The sequence below is a fragment of the Lathamus discolor genome, chromosome 1, assembly GCF_037157495.1.
Source record: "Lathamus discolor isolate bLatDis1 chromosome 1, bLatDis1.hap1, whole genome shotgun sequence".
NCBI lineage: Eukaryota > Metazoa > Chordata > Aves > Psittaciformes > Psittacidae > Lathamus > Lathamus discolor.
Window position 1 is genome coordinate 95,606,838 of NC_088884.1, and position 16,318 is coordinate 95,623,155.

Here is a 16,318-nt window from a genome sequence, read left to right on the forward strand (position 1 = left end):
TCCTTTTCCAAAGGAGCCAAATGTGTGTATATGGAATAAGTGTTAAAAAGTTGAACTTTATATTAAAGTAAGCAGTATCAGTGCATTTACCATATAAATATACTCCTAAATCCATACTTTGGTGAATGGTTACAGACTGAAAAAGATCCATATCAAGTTAATGAACTCTACTCTGCTGACTTACAGAAACGAATATAAAATAGAAGAATCTACATATATTATTTCAAACTGCTTATTAGACAGACTTATCTATAATATATATAAGGCACAAATTACTTTAAAATAACATTCACAGAATTACAAAGCAAAAGTTTCTCAAGTTAGAAAATGAGTGGTTGAGGGGGATATCAAGGTTGCCAGTGCAACCTCAGCTCACCCCTTCTGCTTAGTATTTGTGATCTTTAGCTAAATCATCTCATGACAGAGCAGATGTAGAAAGTCAGCGCAGAAGAACAACCCTAGGCAGCTAGGCAAAAGGATAGGCTGCAAGGATAGATTGCTCACACTCATCCAAGCTGGTACAAGCATGATTCCATAATACAGTCCTGAAGCAAGCATAAAATACAGCTGCTTCATTAAATCCCAGACCTAGAAATCCACAAAAGGAATTTGTGGTTTGTAATTCTCAAAGTACAACACAATTAGGTTCAATCTAATCTCCTTAATGTCATATGTGATTCATTAGCACAGTCTAGGCTGAATAAAAAATAAAACTCCCAGAACTGTGGTGGTAAATCAGCACCTAAAAGGTAGGGGGCCTAGAAACACAAAGCAGAGGCTTCACACAATGAGGAATTCCTTTTAGGGAGCATGGCCAACAATTTGCTGAGAGGGCAAACTAATGGGACTGGGCAAAAGGGCTCTAAAATAGCAAGAAAGAATAAGGTACTCAGCAAGGAGACAGAAAGAAGCAGAAAGAAAAGCAGCTAGTACACAGGAAAATCAAAAAGAAAGATGTATCACTAGAAAGAAGAATAGAAGGCACCAAACTGAGATTTAGCAGGCAGGTAATTTAGGGTCTTAGTAGAGAATGTGAAGGGAAAAAAAAAAAATAAAGGCAAATCTGAGAGAAATGAAATAAAAAGAAGTACACACAACACTGTATGTATCTCTGTTCCAGTGAATTGAGACGTTCTGTTTGGGAAAGTAACACAAAACTCCAGCAAATCTTACTGTGGGGTAAAAGTAAGTCATTGAAATGTTGGTGGAAGAAAGGATGGCCCACGAGATAGACAAAGAAGAGTGACTACTACATGTGGATGCTCAGGATGCATCCCCTACTCCGAGTTAGCCATGGAAGTAGGAAAGAAAAATCACTATTTTGAAATCTCTGGGTGAAAATAAAAGCAAAGAAAGGCAGTTTTCTATGAAGTTTACCAGCAAAACATGTATAAGATGAAGTCCTGAAGTAGAAAGCACATACTGAAATTAATTGAGAAATCATTAAAAGCCATACTAATCTTGATAGAGAAATTATCTTAAAAGCAGAAATATACATAGTAGGACCAATGATTTTCACATCCATTCAGCACATATGTTTCCTATACACAGTACAGAGAAAATCAGGAGCCTAAAACATTTTTAAAGCAAACTGTGCTAAACAAAACTCTAATCAGAAGATTCAACAGAAAAACTCAAGGAAAATTTTCTCTAAATTATCTCCCTCTCAATTTACAGATACCTCTCACTAGCAAACAGGACAGACTAATCATGCTTTACAGATAGAACTAAAAAACCCCAACAAACAACAAAAACAAAACAAAAGACACCAAAAAACCCAAGAAGTTTCTTTGTCTCTTTTCACCAGTGTCATGACTCTCACCTCACATTTACCGTGAAAGTAACCAGTGCTCATCTCCCATGACTGCCTTGTAGAAAGGGGCGAGGCCCATCAAAAAAACCAACAGGAATTCCAAATCGTTTTCTTCTGGGGGAGTTTCCCTGTGTGAGACAGGTGAAACAGTGTTTCTGAATAATTTAATAATGACTGTTAAGCTGTAGAAAATTGGCCACTCCTCATACAACATCCCTTCTGGCTCTTTCACCAGCTTTGTTGCCCTTCTCTGGATGCATTGAAGGGCCTTCTTAAATTGTAGGGCCCAGAACTGCACACAGCATGGAAGGTGAGGTCACACCAATGGTAAATACAGTGGGATAATAGCCTCAAAGATGCTTTGACTGATTTGATGCAGTGACTGCAAGTTTACCATATGTTTCCAGGAAGATTTTTATTTCAAGACAACACATTGCAAGAAAATGGGATAAGTTTGTTAGACGCTATTTTTTGATGCACCTGTTGTCTTAAAGACTAATTTTTTACATTGCTTCTATAAGATATTAATCAGCTTAAAAGCAAGAAGTGTTTGACATTTCCAAGTTCTGACAAGTATCTGTGTCATTGCAACATTTTCATGTTCAAAGAAAGAAATACCCAGAAAGAAGGGTCTTTTTGTGGAAATAAGAAGTGAATATTGGTTTCCTTCTCACTGGCTAAATTTTTGAAAATTTACTTAGTTTAGAAGCTGAGGGCCACAAACTGAATCCGCAACACATTTTTAATGATGCTTTAATGTAGGGGGAGATAATCATTTGCTCATATCCATAATTGGTATAAACAAACCCTTTTCACAGAATTTACTTTCAAATATGTTCTGGAGTAAGAAAACCCTTCAGCTTGAATAGCAAGAAATTCTTCAGATTGATTTATACAGTCCTGTGACCTGCAAGATCTGTAAGCAAAATTCTGGTTACGCAGTTCCACAAATACCTCCTGATCTCATAAAATCTGCCCTTCCTAAAGGCAAGATTCTCTTGAGGGATCAAATTTTTATTTCGTTTTCTTCACAAATCTACAGAACTTCTTCACATAGCTAGAATATTTTCCATCTACAAGCATGTCCCAGTAGAAATTCATATTTATTCTTCTAAAAATATGTATTTATTCCAGGCTATGAAGCCTTTGTAAAAACATCTTGCAGTGTAAAATCTCTTGCAGAGATTTCATTTGCTCTGCATTGCATTCACCTTCGTCTCTTCTCTGCAATCAGACATAATCTTCATTTTCAAGTTAAAAACATCAATTAATAGTTTGGAATTACATCTTATTTTTGTGACAGAATTCCCTTTTAAAATGCCTCTGCACAGTGACTTGGTCATAGCCGTATCTGAACTCAAGAAAGCCTAGGACCTCTTCCAGTTTTCCTTTATTGTGACCTCCTTAATTGCACATATTAAGAAACAACAGTGAGTCAAAAGCCATCAATCTCTTTATTCCGTTCAACTTTTATGGTCTTATTTCAGAGTGCACAAGAGACCAGTTCAGAGAGTTCATTTTTACTCCTAGATCAATGACACTTAAACTTATCAAGTACGTTCAAAACCACACAGCAGTCTGACATCCCATCAAACTGACCATGAAAAATATTATTGTGTTACCTCTTGTATGTAATGTCTGTGTAGAACAACTGACAGACTATATATATTTCTGATGTATGAACCTCAGCAAACCCATTAATAAAAGAAGATCAATAATGTTCTTACTGTTTGGGGGTCAAACTTTGATAATGTTTCTGATAAAATAAGAAAAAGAAAAATAGATGAGCTGTAGGTTGTTTCACTGGATACAGGGCTCCATCTCAGCTACAGTTTTGACCAAAATCCAAGCACTGGCAGCCTGAATTTCATCTGTTCCTACTCTCATATCAGTTCTCCTTATTGTTGTCTATTTCCTTGCATATTTATTAAGCTGAGCTTTCTCAAGGACAGACTGTAATAGAGCAGAATATTTACCAAGTGTACTGTTTTTTAAAATTCTTTCTCTGTGGAGAATCACACTCCAGAAAACCAAAGCTTGATTTTCTTTTAATTTTTTTTAGGGAAGAGAGGTGCTGCATTTATAGAGATTCAATAATTATTTCTTCTTATTATGCCTGAAGTTCTGCTGATTAGTATGCCATGTCTTCCCAAAATGCATGTAACTGCAGAATTCATGCTGTTTCTTGAGTTGCAAAACCAAAGATAAAAAGAAAAAACCCACAGATTTTTTTGTTTTGTTTTGGTGGGGTTTTTTTTGCACAGGACTTGCTTTTTCAAATTGGGATGTATTTCCTGGCTTGTGGAACTCCAGTACTGACATGTGGCTTTATAAAAATAGTAGTGTCTCAGTTCCCAGATCCCCTCACTATGTGTATTATGTATATTTTCTTAAACTACTAATAACCTATCACCATTTCTAATGCACATAAATATATTGAAATATCTGTAAACATTGAACTCAATGAGACTTTCTCATTACATATTTTGCATATTTTCTACAAGATTTTCTACCTCATGCCTTTTCTTGATCTGGACTATGGACATAACTAGTTACTATGAACACTATTTTGGTTTACACTGCCTTTTTTGTTACAAAGATGTGCAAGTAACAAATATTCTAACCTTTTCAGTACCTTTTATTTAAAGTTGTTGAGTTTGTCCACTCCTTTTTGACCATGGCACTAAAGGCTAATTATCCTTGTTCGGCTACTGACTAAAGGCTAAGTATACTCGTTAGCATTAAGTAAAATCCAAAGTCCATATTTATGCTTGATATTTTTAAATCTGTACCAATAAGAATCATTTGATGCCTTCCACACACTCTAACAGAAGCTGACAATTATAAAAACAAGTGTTATGATGAAGAGCTCAACCATTATTCTGTAGCTTCTATAAACTCCAGCTACAGTACAGATTCAAGGAATGCAATGCAATCCTAAAAACACTATGTAAAACATTATGGAAGTTCCCCTTACAAGTTATGCTCAAAGTCATAGTAAGGACACAATTATTTCAATGTCCATTTTGAAGCAAACGGCTCATCAATTTTGCCAGGACTTCAGTCCTGGTATCCCATTTGTTATTAGGTAGGGAGACTTCACTGTTTAAAAAAAGACACGTAGCATAAGACAGCATGTCCAGTTCTAATGACTTCAGTTCAGCTTGCAGGCAAAATAATCTCAGATTCAAGGGTAAATAAAGAATTACTGGAAAAACAAAATTAATGACCAAGACAAAGCTGAGCTCACTAGTGACTCTACCCCTCCAAAATACTGTACTTCTGGAGCAAAGGCATTTAGTTTGCAAGTAAAAGGAAAGCTTGGCCATTTTGATGAATTTCATTCATGCATACTTCAACCCTTTAGTAATATGCATGTTTTTAATGAGCATCATTTCAAGGATGTCAACAATAGAACCCTTAAAAATTAGGAAAAAATCTTAGAATTCTGGAATGCTACACATCCTGAAATAGTAGTTTTTAAGTAACCCATTTCCAGAAAATCCTTGGAGTCAAAAGGAGTCCTACTAGGTTTTTAGCGGTTTTGATGGTGCCCAGACTGCAAAGAATAATTTTAATGCCAAACAGTAGAAAATGAAGATATGAAGCTTTTTTTTCTGCTCACATACTTCACATATTGGCTTTTCATTTTGAGCCTGAAGCTTTTATTTAACCCTAAATCTTAAATTTTTAACTTTTTAGGCAGTACGGCTTCAGAAATTCATTTGCTGAACAGTGTAAGTTATATCTTAGCACAATATCAGAGTAAAAAATTATAGACAATGCATTATCATAGCAATACTGAGCTGGCATAAGAGCAAAAAAATACCAGCTCTTACAAGATTCAAAGCCAAGAGATGAGCCGTGAGTTTTCCATAAGCAAAACTCAAATAAGCATCTTAATCTTGGAGAGCCAATATTAATTTCTCTAATACAGAGTTGGATAACTTCATATTAATAATAGCCACAATTCTTTGCCTTACATAGCTCAATGTGTAACTATAAATAATATGCAATTGCTTAATGCATTTTAAGTTGTATTAGTAGCAGCAAGAAAAGGTTGTTCTGGGACATAACCTTTGCTCATCCTGCTATTTCTACCTGCAGAATTACTTTCAATCTATTCTAGGAAACCAGAGAAAATTGTATTCTTTTAATCTCCAATTAGCAGAATTTAGCTCATTATATATGGGGTTTTGCATATATTTTCAATCTTTCAAGGAAAGACATGAAACCAACTCTTCAGAAAAGTAGGTCTTAGAGACAACTTAAGCACAACTGTCTTGCTCTACACATTGCTTAAATATGATCAGCTTTCATCTCTTCTCTCTTCCAAATGTGTGTTGGGAGTTACATTGTATATTACTAAATTGTTTCATTACATGATAATAATAATATAAATTTTCTTATAAAAAAATATAGCAATAAAAATGCTTCTTTTTCAAAATATACCTTTTTCAAAATAGTTCCAAAAATTTAATATTTTATTTTAATTTCTTTTCATAAGAAGCTGCTGAGTGATCTTTTTGGCACTGAACAATCATTAGAGCCTTTTTTAAGATACAGTCCAGTAATGTATTGAGTCCATCACAACTTAATTTATCCTTAGAGAATTTGAAATTCTATATTTTATAAATAGGAAATGGCCAGTAAACTGCCTTGAATTTAGAACAAGTGCAGACTGAGTCAATCCCTCTCTTAGAATGGACAGCTAGCAAATTTCCTCCTTACATTGTCCTACATGAACTCTCTGTGAAGATAGCAAAGGTAAAACCACAGTATTTTTGCCCAAAGGCAAATTTCAGACATACTTTCTATCTATACTATCTATCTGTAAAACTACTTCACAGGCTCAAATTCCATTTTCAGGTTAGCCAAGGAACCTGTGACCCTAAAATATTAATGTAGGTTGAAAAGTATTTCAGTGCTAATGAGCAAATCAACACAAACTTGATTCATAATGAAGATAGGTGTTTGCAAAATTGGGAGCAAAGGGGCTGTCGTAACTCAGCTGTTCATCCCTGCCCCATGGTTTGGCTATTGATCTCTGAGCTGAAACTCAGTGACTGACTGTGGTCCCATTAAGTTTCCATGCAAAACAAACAGGCTTAGACAGTCATTGTCTTGCATTGTCTGACTACTATAGCATCATCCAGCTGCTCTGGACACAGCTTGGCTATACTGCAATAACTGAAGTAGAAGACTTGTGAAGCTAAGTGGAGAAAGCTTTATTACAATTGTGTAATAGGTGGCAATGAGGGCCATGGGACAGATGACTCACTGATCTCTTAACAAAAGATTTATGTCTCAACCACAAGTAATATATTTTAAGGGATTTTTGGAAGAGTGAAAAATGGCAGTAGCTGACTAATGAAAGGACGAAGTACAACCCTGAGAGTGCTCCAATAGTTGCTATTGACATATGTCTGACATACAAGTGCCAGTAGCCACAGGGGACATAAGGGGGCCAGCAGAGTGAGCACATAAAGACATTGCATTGTTTAGGAAAAGGAAGACATTTCTCACCTCTCCACAGGCATTGGAGTGCGAGCACCTTTGTGAATCAAGCATAAAATATGCCACTGATCAAGGGGTAGAATACAAAAAAACCTCCCCAGGTAACACTTTCAATGTCTTGTTGTTCAGTTCTCCCAACAGAGGACAAAGTAAAATGAGGTAATGAAAGCTTGAGTTGTTTATCTACCTATTGTCAAGTTTGGTTTCACTTCATCACTAACTCGTTCATAAATTGCATTATTACAATTTATTACTACAAAGGTATTATCTCAGTGATATGACTCGGAGCCCTTAAGCCAATAATAATTTCTTCATGACAGAACCACACCAACTTTAATGTAGAGGTCAACTCCATAAACCATAGCATACCAAATCCTGTCATTAACCACAATAATTACAAGCCACAGATCAAACCACACTGAAAGGAACTGCAAACACCTTCACAGTCAGTTATGTTTCAGTCAAAGGACAGAGAAACAGTAACTACCAGATGAAAACATGTGTAACAGCTATGTCAATCTGTACGTCTCAAAGTTCAAATAACACAGAACAATTATTGTTTTATCAAAGTTGCCAAATTGAAATTCTGTCACAAAAAATCTGTTTTATTGCAGCCTTATCTGCACAAAAAATGGCTGGTTTCAGGATGCTCCTTCAGTTGCATGGACCTGCAACCCAACTTTAAATATTCAGCATAGGTTTATCTATAGAAGTTCATAAAACTCAAGCCTAAAATAGCAATGCTGATAAGCCTTAAAAATATAACTTTTTTTTTATCATGTTTACCTTTCCAAACAAAGTCTGTGAAGGCATATGTTTGTTCTTTATAAATAATTTAGGAGACTGAAGTGCCATGAGGAGGAAATACTTCTCAAATCAGAAAAATCACCTTGGGGGAAAAAAGAATAAGACGGGGACAATTGACCGTAAGAAGAATGTTTCTAACTTCTGAACAAGCGAAGTTCCTAGGCAGGACCGAATAATATTCAGAGGAAATTTGATCTCTTTATGAAAGAGGAGGGGTGAAACTGCTGTCTGAGATAGCAGAATAGAGAGCTTGATGACAACTTGCAGTTCTGTGCTGCTGGTGTTAAAATAAACCAACATAAAAAACATTACACGGATTACTCCTTTAAAAGTACTACAAGCAAAATATCATGTAAAGCAAATTGTTAATGAGTTTACACAATAAAATATTGTGCAGAGATGTAGTTTGAATACTGTATAATACAAGATGAGCTGGCAGTTTCATTATGAAATCTCTGTGCTCAGCTTTAGAACAAAAACCTTCACCACATTTTGTGTCAGACAGGCAAAATTCTTTTTCCTACTGCTTCAAGCCCTGCCCCTCACTCTTTATGGCATACGCAATATTGTATTTTCAACAATTTAGTTTGGTTTATGTTCACATCATCAAATAACTGTCCTGCGGATAAATTTTTGTCATTGATTACGTCATTCATTAAGTATCTTCATCTGCTAGGAAACATGTAATTCATACACCTGATATCCAGTAAGTCTGCCTATGTGGCTGTGATGTTGATACCTCTCTTTACAGTGATTAAATTCAGTGTTCTACGCAATAATTGCAAGCAGCAGGCTCCTTGAAAACTAGCTGAAAGAAATGTTAATTTATTTGGTTTGGTCTTTTCACAGTGCATTACTCATGGGTGTTGTAGGGGGTGTGATGCTTAAAAATATAAGTATCTGTATGTATATACCAAGTGTTGACTAATCTTTAACACCTTTTTAGACCAAAGTTTATGCCAACAGTAAACTGGGATCATAATCATGTGCTCAAACACATCTTCATAAATATATTACATTTGTCAGCAGAATCTAAGAAAGTAATAGCGTATCTAAAAATGGTCATGTTCCCTTTCGTTGGCTCCTAAATACCATCTACTATCGAATTTTCTGCTGTGTGTTTCCCTCTCCTTCTGCTTCTCAGTCTCAAAAAAAAAAGCAAACCACCAAAAAAACCTTAAGGAAAACCTAGTTTCAAGTCTGCAAATTCCCTTCTTTTTTGAATTTGTCTGTGAGCCAATTAGATGCTAAATATCAGCCTACATACAGGAAACTCTTCATGTTAGATAAAAGATTACTTAAGTCAACAAGGTGTGGTTCAGACATATTCAGATACCTTTTAGTATAAGAAGTTCAGCTTATTTAAGTGAAAAGTGGCCTTTTTTTCTGGCTAAAAATGGTAATCAGAATCACAGCATTAGTCACTGATGCCTAGCCTGAAAAGTGCAATTCTTGTTTCTTCAGAGAATTCACAGCTTGTTGTGAATGAAAGTCTAAGTCTCAGTGAAGAGTAGTCTTATTTCTTTGGTATTTTTTAAAATAGTGTTCACAATATTTGCATTATGCTTCAGAAAAGTTCCTACTTGACTTGTCTCATATTTGGGGCCCCCAGCCCCTGTTTGGTAATATTTTAAAGCAAATATGTATTGAAGACAAGGCTCACTAAGTCATTTCCTTGGTAGTGCAACTCCTGATGAATCCTTTCATATAATCTTGCATATCTTTATAAATATAACCTGAGCAATAAACCATGATTGAAATTAAGTATAATACACTCTTAAGGTTGATTTAATCTCTTTTACGAATAACCATTAAAATGAAAATTCTCTCACAGGATGCTCAAGTGAAAATGAGGAATGTGATAATAAACACTGGGTAATAAAAATAAATTAAAAATAAAAATTTTATGATATAATTTTTCCTATCAAAATTAAAGTGGCGAATTGAAAACAATAATGATGCTCATCCACAGTTACAGTTCCAACAGAACATCTCAGAGCTTGATTTACAATTAGTGGCATCTTGAAAATGAGCCATCATTTTACATTTAAAACTGCTACCACTTCATCTATCAAGTATTAAAATCTTGATGTTGATTAATTGCATTCTCTTACACCGTTTCTCTCCATAAGGCTTCACAGAAACTTAAGCAATGCTATCCAGTGTGAAACTAGCATGTTATAAGGTCCACACTGTCTCCATGCCCAGCTCAGTTACTGCCACTCTGTTCATAAGCAGCAGGCATTTGGTGGACTGAGACATTTTGGTATCTTCACCAGGATACGAGTATAGGACATACACTTTGGTGGCTTTCAACATCATATTGGCAGAGGCTTCAAACACTTGGAGCAAGTGGGCTGAATGCAAACACCGACTGCAAGAGGCAGCTTTCCAGGTGTGACGCTCTTGCCTAACAAGCTGCAATGACTGAGCAATACCATTCAGTTTTTCTATAAAAGCATCCTTATCAAAAAAGGGCTGAGTGACTATTAAGATCCACTGGTGTTTGTACCCCTTGTGCAAGATTAAGGCTTAGGGCACAGTAGCATACTGGCTGGTCTAAGCAATTTCCCTTGTGGCACTTCAGCTTTATTCCTACTGTTCAGTTTGTCTCAGGTTCTCAGCTCTGAGGTTTCATACCCAACCCAAACTGCTAATATGATGACTGACACTAATCCTGCATATTTTTTATTCACACTGATGTTCAATCCCACTTGCCATTAGCATCATCCCTTTTTAAGGACAAATGAAAAGGAATGGAAATACCCAGTTTACCTTTTTCTTCCTCTTTCATTTATTCTGTTGCAGAGCCTTCATCTGGGTGTGGAGAATAGCAACATGAAACTATAAAACAGAGAGGACAGAATACAGATATTCTGAAAATTGTACCTGTTACACAGTTAAAACTATAAGTAATGAATTTACTTTCATCTGCAGAGAAACAGTTAGCAGTAAACACCTTTTTTCACTATTTTTTAAAATGGGGATATGATTGAGGATATTTGTACGTTATCTATTACAAACTCCAGTGCCATTGTTAAACTTTTGACATGTGTGATGACTGACAGTAAAAGCATCTCTTTAAAATCTTCAGGAATCTTTCATGCATAAGAGCAACTAGCAAGTAGAGACGTAAACTCCAATTTAAATGTTAAAAATTAAAAAAAAAAAAAAATATCATTTATAAATGCCACCATAATTTCAGGCTTTTTCTTACTTTTGCTCTTTAATGCTAAACAACATATAGGTGTAAGTCTTTCCTTAGAAATGCACACTTATTTAATTATTAAATTAAACAAAATGCATTATTTTTGCCATATGTGATATTATGTAAAAATAAGCTTGAAATGGAATATTTAAATCTAAGATTTAAGGTTTTAATTTTTTAATAAAATTTCAAAATGCATTCAATGATAAGTAAAAAAACCCATTCCATCCTAAGCAGTATTTACTCATTTGTAGTGGCTTTCTCAGACTATAAAAAAAAATAATTAAAGTGTAAAACCAAACTGGTAAATATTTGCCAAGCTCTTACACAATCTGACAGATTGATTTTGTGCATTATATTGTGACTGGATCTATTAGCACAAAATAAACAATGAAACAGTCTATTAATGGCTCTGGAAAGAAGCTCTGGTTTTTATTTTAGGTTTGTTTTTTTTTTTTTTTTTGAGCCTGTTCCTAATCCTCAAGGAGCTTGGACATCAACTTCAGTAGACAGGTGATATCTTTAGTGCTTTGACAATGACTCTTGTAAAAACTTATTTCAAAGTTGATCCAGTTTGTAAAACAGTGATATGGAATAGATGTGACTAAACAAGCAAGAAAACCTCTTCAGAGTTTAAATCACCTACACCATTTTGTTTGAAGTGACAAAGCCTATCATTAAGCAGAAAAATTTTGCTTCTTCAGCATAACAGGCACACTAGCAACATGTTCTCACATTTTCATAGTTATTACCTTTTCATATATAATTGGTTTCATACATTTTTAGTAGTCTAAACTGAAAGCCATTTGTTTTCTCTATAACAAAAACTTTCAAAACATAAATTCCCATGCTTCAGTGTTGATCTTATTAATATATTCCACATCCTCAACTACTGCCACGCTGCTTTACCTCTGTAGCAAGTTCTTCGTTCAATATCCTGCTTCCTAATAGAAACCTTCCTTTATACTGTTTCAGGGTACAGGACCAGCTTCCAGCATTGTCATATATTCTCTCGTTTGACTTAATCACCATTTCTTGAGCTTTTTGAAAGAAACAAAAAGGAAAAAAACTGTTAAGTACTGGAAGAAAAGGTAATTTGCAATATGCACGCTTAGTACATGTTAGTCACTGGCCTAATTCCTTTCAGAAAACAAGAAACTTCATGGTGGTGGTGGAGAGAAAGAGGGGCTGAGAGGAAAAGCAGAAGAGGAATCAAGTGAAAAACAGTATTTTTTTTTATTTCTACTAAACCATAAAGAGTAGTATAACAAGTCAGTTGAAAAGGGTGAGGCAGAGGAACTAGAAAGTAGTTTCAGAAATTAGATAAAAATTGAAAGAAAACATAGGAAACTGAAATCCTCCAAACAGAACAAATATACCTGGGAGAGACACTAACCAGGCAAGCAAGCCTGCGACTAATGAACACAGCTATGTTCCTTCGATTTGCCATCCCCTGCAACCAACATGAGCCTCTTCCACTCAAAATACAATAGCCAAATGAATTTTGGTATCCCTTAAAAACATAAATTTATGTCTTGACATGCATATAGAAACTCACTACTCTGAGCTGCAGAAACAGGATGATGCTGCTGCACCCTGAGTCTCAGACTAAGACAGCCAGATAGCTGCCAGCCACAAGACAAGGAAGAAAAGGGGACTCTGACATGAATGCAGGTCCCGTATTCATTCCAACTCCCTATTGACAGAAACAAGAGTGAGGCAGCGGGACAGCCCCCAAAGAAGCAGAAAAAAGCAAAAAGTGTGACAAAACCCACAAAACACGAGAAGGAAAACCCAAGGCTGTCAAGGACATGAGAGAGCTTGCAGTCTGATAGGGGAAGCTCCACAGCAATTACAAGCCTAAAAAACCCCTGGATGTTAGCAGTGGGAGAGCACAGAAGAAAACAGAGGGAAAGGTCCTGGCTAAAGAACCTCAAAAGAAAACATAAGGATCCATATCCCACTGCAGAAATGCATCATTAGTCAATCTTGCTTAACTGTATTTTATTTCATAACTTGCTTATTTGATAAGTTATCTGTCAATGTTGAAGAGGCATTTGGAGAATGCCCTTAACAATATGCTTTAACTTTTGGTCAGCTCTGAAGTGGTCAGGCACTTGAACTAAATGATCATTGCACGTCCCTTCCAACAGAAATATTCTATTCAAACTTAAAATCTTAGACTTTGATAACAAAGTCACAGTACAGGTTACTAATTACACTGTGTATCACTCCGTTCCCATTTTAGCCTCTGATAAGATAAAAATAGCTTTTTTACCCTTGTGAAAATGATTTCCTTGACATCTTCTTTTAAAGAAAAGAGTAAATGAATCTAAGGTCAGCTGGAGTTGGGGGGGGAAACAGTGGTGTTGCTCCCTTGGTGTGCATGTCCCCAAGCCACTGCCTTTATGCAAGGTTGGTTAGAAAATTCTGCAGCAGAAAATCATGTCCCCCAGCCACCATATGGCACACCAGAGAAAAGATGTAGGATTGAATTTCCTGCCTGCAAAATGTATAAATCTCAGGATTTTCATTTGCAGGTGGATATCCCAATATAAACAAATGCATAGTGAAAAATTAATCCCAGAAGTCCAAATTGATAGCAGGGTTTATTACCTCAGCAACAGCATTGTATTCATGTGGTAACATGGTTCCTGAGAACCTCAAAGAAACCTCTTGGTTTCTGAGAACACTCATTTATATAGAGATGGATACTCTAAAATTGTATGGCAAACAGGAGGAGTTGTCACATGCTTCCAAAATGTAGATGAGACCAAAAAATCCCCAAGCAGCAGCAGGTGCTTTTACATATCAGCATTAAAAAAAAAGAACAACAACCCATTTTTGTCTGAATGCATGCCATTGGTATAGCTGATGAGAGAAAAATCTACCACTGATGTGAACCATCATGACTTTAAGTTTGTGAAACTAGCAAAACTAGCACTCCTTCCCCACCCACACATCCCTCTAAGTCATAAAAATATTCTCTAAATTGTATAGTAATGACACTGGGAGCTAAAGGCACCTAATCATCCTTATGTTTCCCTGTCATGAGATGAGAGGGTTCCTATATGGCATATACAGTCATACATTCAAGATATCTATCAAGAACTTTAATAAAGTAGAAAATTAAAAATAAATTGAATGCCATTTTGTAATCAAGAAATTACAGTTTCTGCTTTTCTACCCATTTCTCAATCTGCAGTTTCATTTACTCTCTTCCTCTCTAGCAAGTGTTTTGTTTTATTCCTCTTGCTAGCTGCTTAATTTCACTGAAAATGACGATTTTTCCCTTAAAACAAACTAACAAAGGCAAGCAACTGTTTGCCATTCATTACATTTCTTAAACATTATTCTTTTCCTTGTGTCAACCGTTTTGTCACCAAAACTACTTCCTCTTATACTCTTCCTTTACAAGTAATAGTCCAAACCTGATGATCTTTTGGAAAACATTACCTCTCATAATGGCACGTATGAGTTCATTACTTTATCTCTCCCAGTTATATTATCCCATCACAAGAAACAGAGTGACTTTTGAACTTCAAAACTTCTCTAGCCCTACTGGAACTGATGAGAAGGGGATTTAAGCTTTGTCTTTTTTTGCACTGAGTCAGAATAGATTTAGCATCAGCTTGACCCGGAGATTGAATTGAATCATTAGGTAAAATTGAATGCTTGTAGAAAATATGTAAAATAGAATAGTCATATATAATGCAGTGGTCTCCTTCAAAAGGTCTTCCATACAACTATGCAGATGATAAGGAGGTTATTTATTTTGCCTTAGACTTGCATTCTGTTTGCTCTTTATGAAAGCTTCCAGATAAATTCATGCAGATTCTAGAGAAAATTTTTTTAAACAAAATGCTTTGTAGCATTGCCAATGATGGTTTAGCATACTTAAGGAAAAAAAAAAAAGGCTCATTTTCTTTCTTTCTGAAGTACATTGATTCCCCAGAATTATTCTTTAAATCAATTAATATCTATAGAAGTATATTTTCACGATAAATATGTACATACTTTTATAGATTTCTGAAATAGAGCTTTAAAATATTACTAAGAAAAAGCAAAAAGTGTGTTGTATTCTGTATAAGATACCAATTTACCTGTCTGACCTTTGATTATTTCATTAGTCTCTCACTCCTAGCAGAAAGCATTCTTTGGATACAGCATGTATGATTTATTTCAGGCCAAGAAATCCAAGTTAAAAAAATTGACACCTCATATCGACTTGGCATAGTAGAGAATCTTCCATTTATCAGCTGATGGTAGACATCGTTCTCTGATCATTCAGTGGTGGGATTTTAGTTGTTATTCACTGAAGATTTTTTTTTATTGATGTATTTATTTTTGTGCTGGCAGTTGGGCTAGGGTGATGCACTTCTTCTACAACTCTATAATCAATACGAGTTTTGAAGAAGGTGGGGAGGAGATGCCTTATGCAATTTCTTTTTCCACCTAAATCACTAATTCCAATTTGGAAGTTTTCAATGACATCTTGGAGTTGAGTGAGAGGCAGCCACAACACCTTTGCTGCCGTGATCAGTCCTTGCTCAGTTTTGCTTTCAGGGAACTTTTGTGGTTCTTGAAGTAGCATTTCTTCTGTCTATACTCAGAACAGCAGCCACATGATATATCTCTGAATATTTTAGAATTACGGTAAGACTGAATTAAATCATTAAAGACCATTGTCATAGTTCTGGGTCTAATTTTCAAGAGTTTCCTTTACACCCGGCTTTTACGTTCAATCTTGCTACTTTATTACACTTCATTATAACACTTTCTGTCTTCTTCACATTGGTTTCTGATGCCTTCTTCATCAGGTCTTTACAGTACCTTCTTTAACATAGTTTTTTTGAAAGCTTTCCTGTCTAAGAAATGCCTTTTACTTTCCCAGTAAATGCCTTTTACTTTCTGGGTGCTGCTTTGATGAACAGTCAGCCTAACTTCAGCAAACAAGTTGTGTCTATGTTCTT

The 16,318-nt window shown here is 35.5% G+C and overlaps 1 long non-coding RNA gene across 1 annotated transcript; it reads right to left on the reverse strand.

Moving 5' to 3' along the window:
* Positions 1-1,828: 1,828 nt before the first annotated feature.
* On the reverse strand, positions 1,829-12,364 carry LOC136007272 (uncharacterized). Its single transcript, XR_010609571.1, has 3 exons — positions 12,255-12,364; positions 10,913-10,981; positions 1,829-1,941 (listed from the first exon to the last, which is right to left on the reverse strand). It is a non-coding gene; the product is annotated as an uncharacterized LOC136007272 (long non-coding RNA).
* Positions 12,365-16,318: the final 3,954 nt, after the last annotated feature.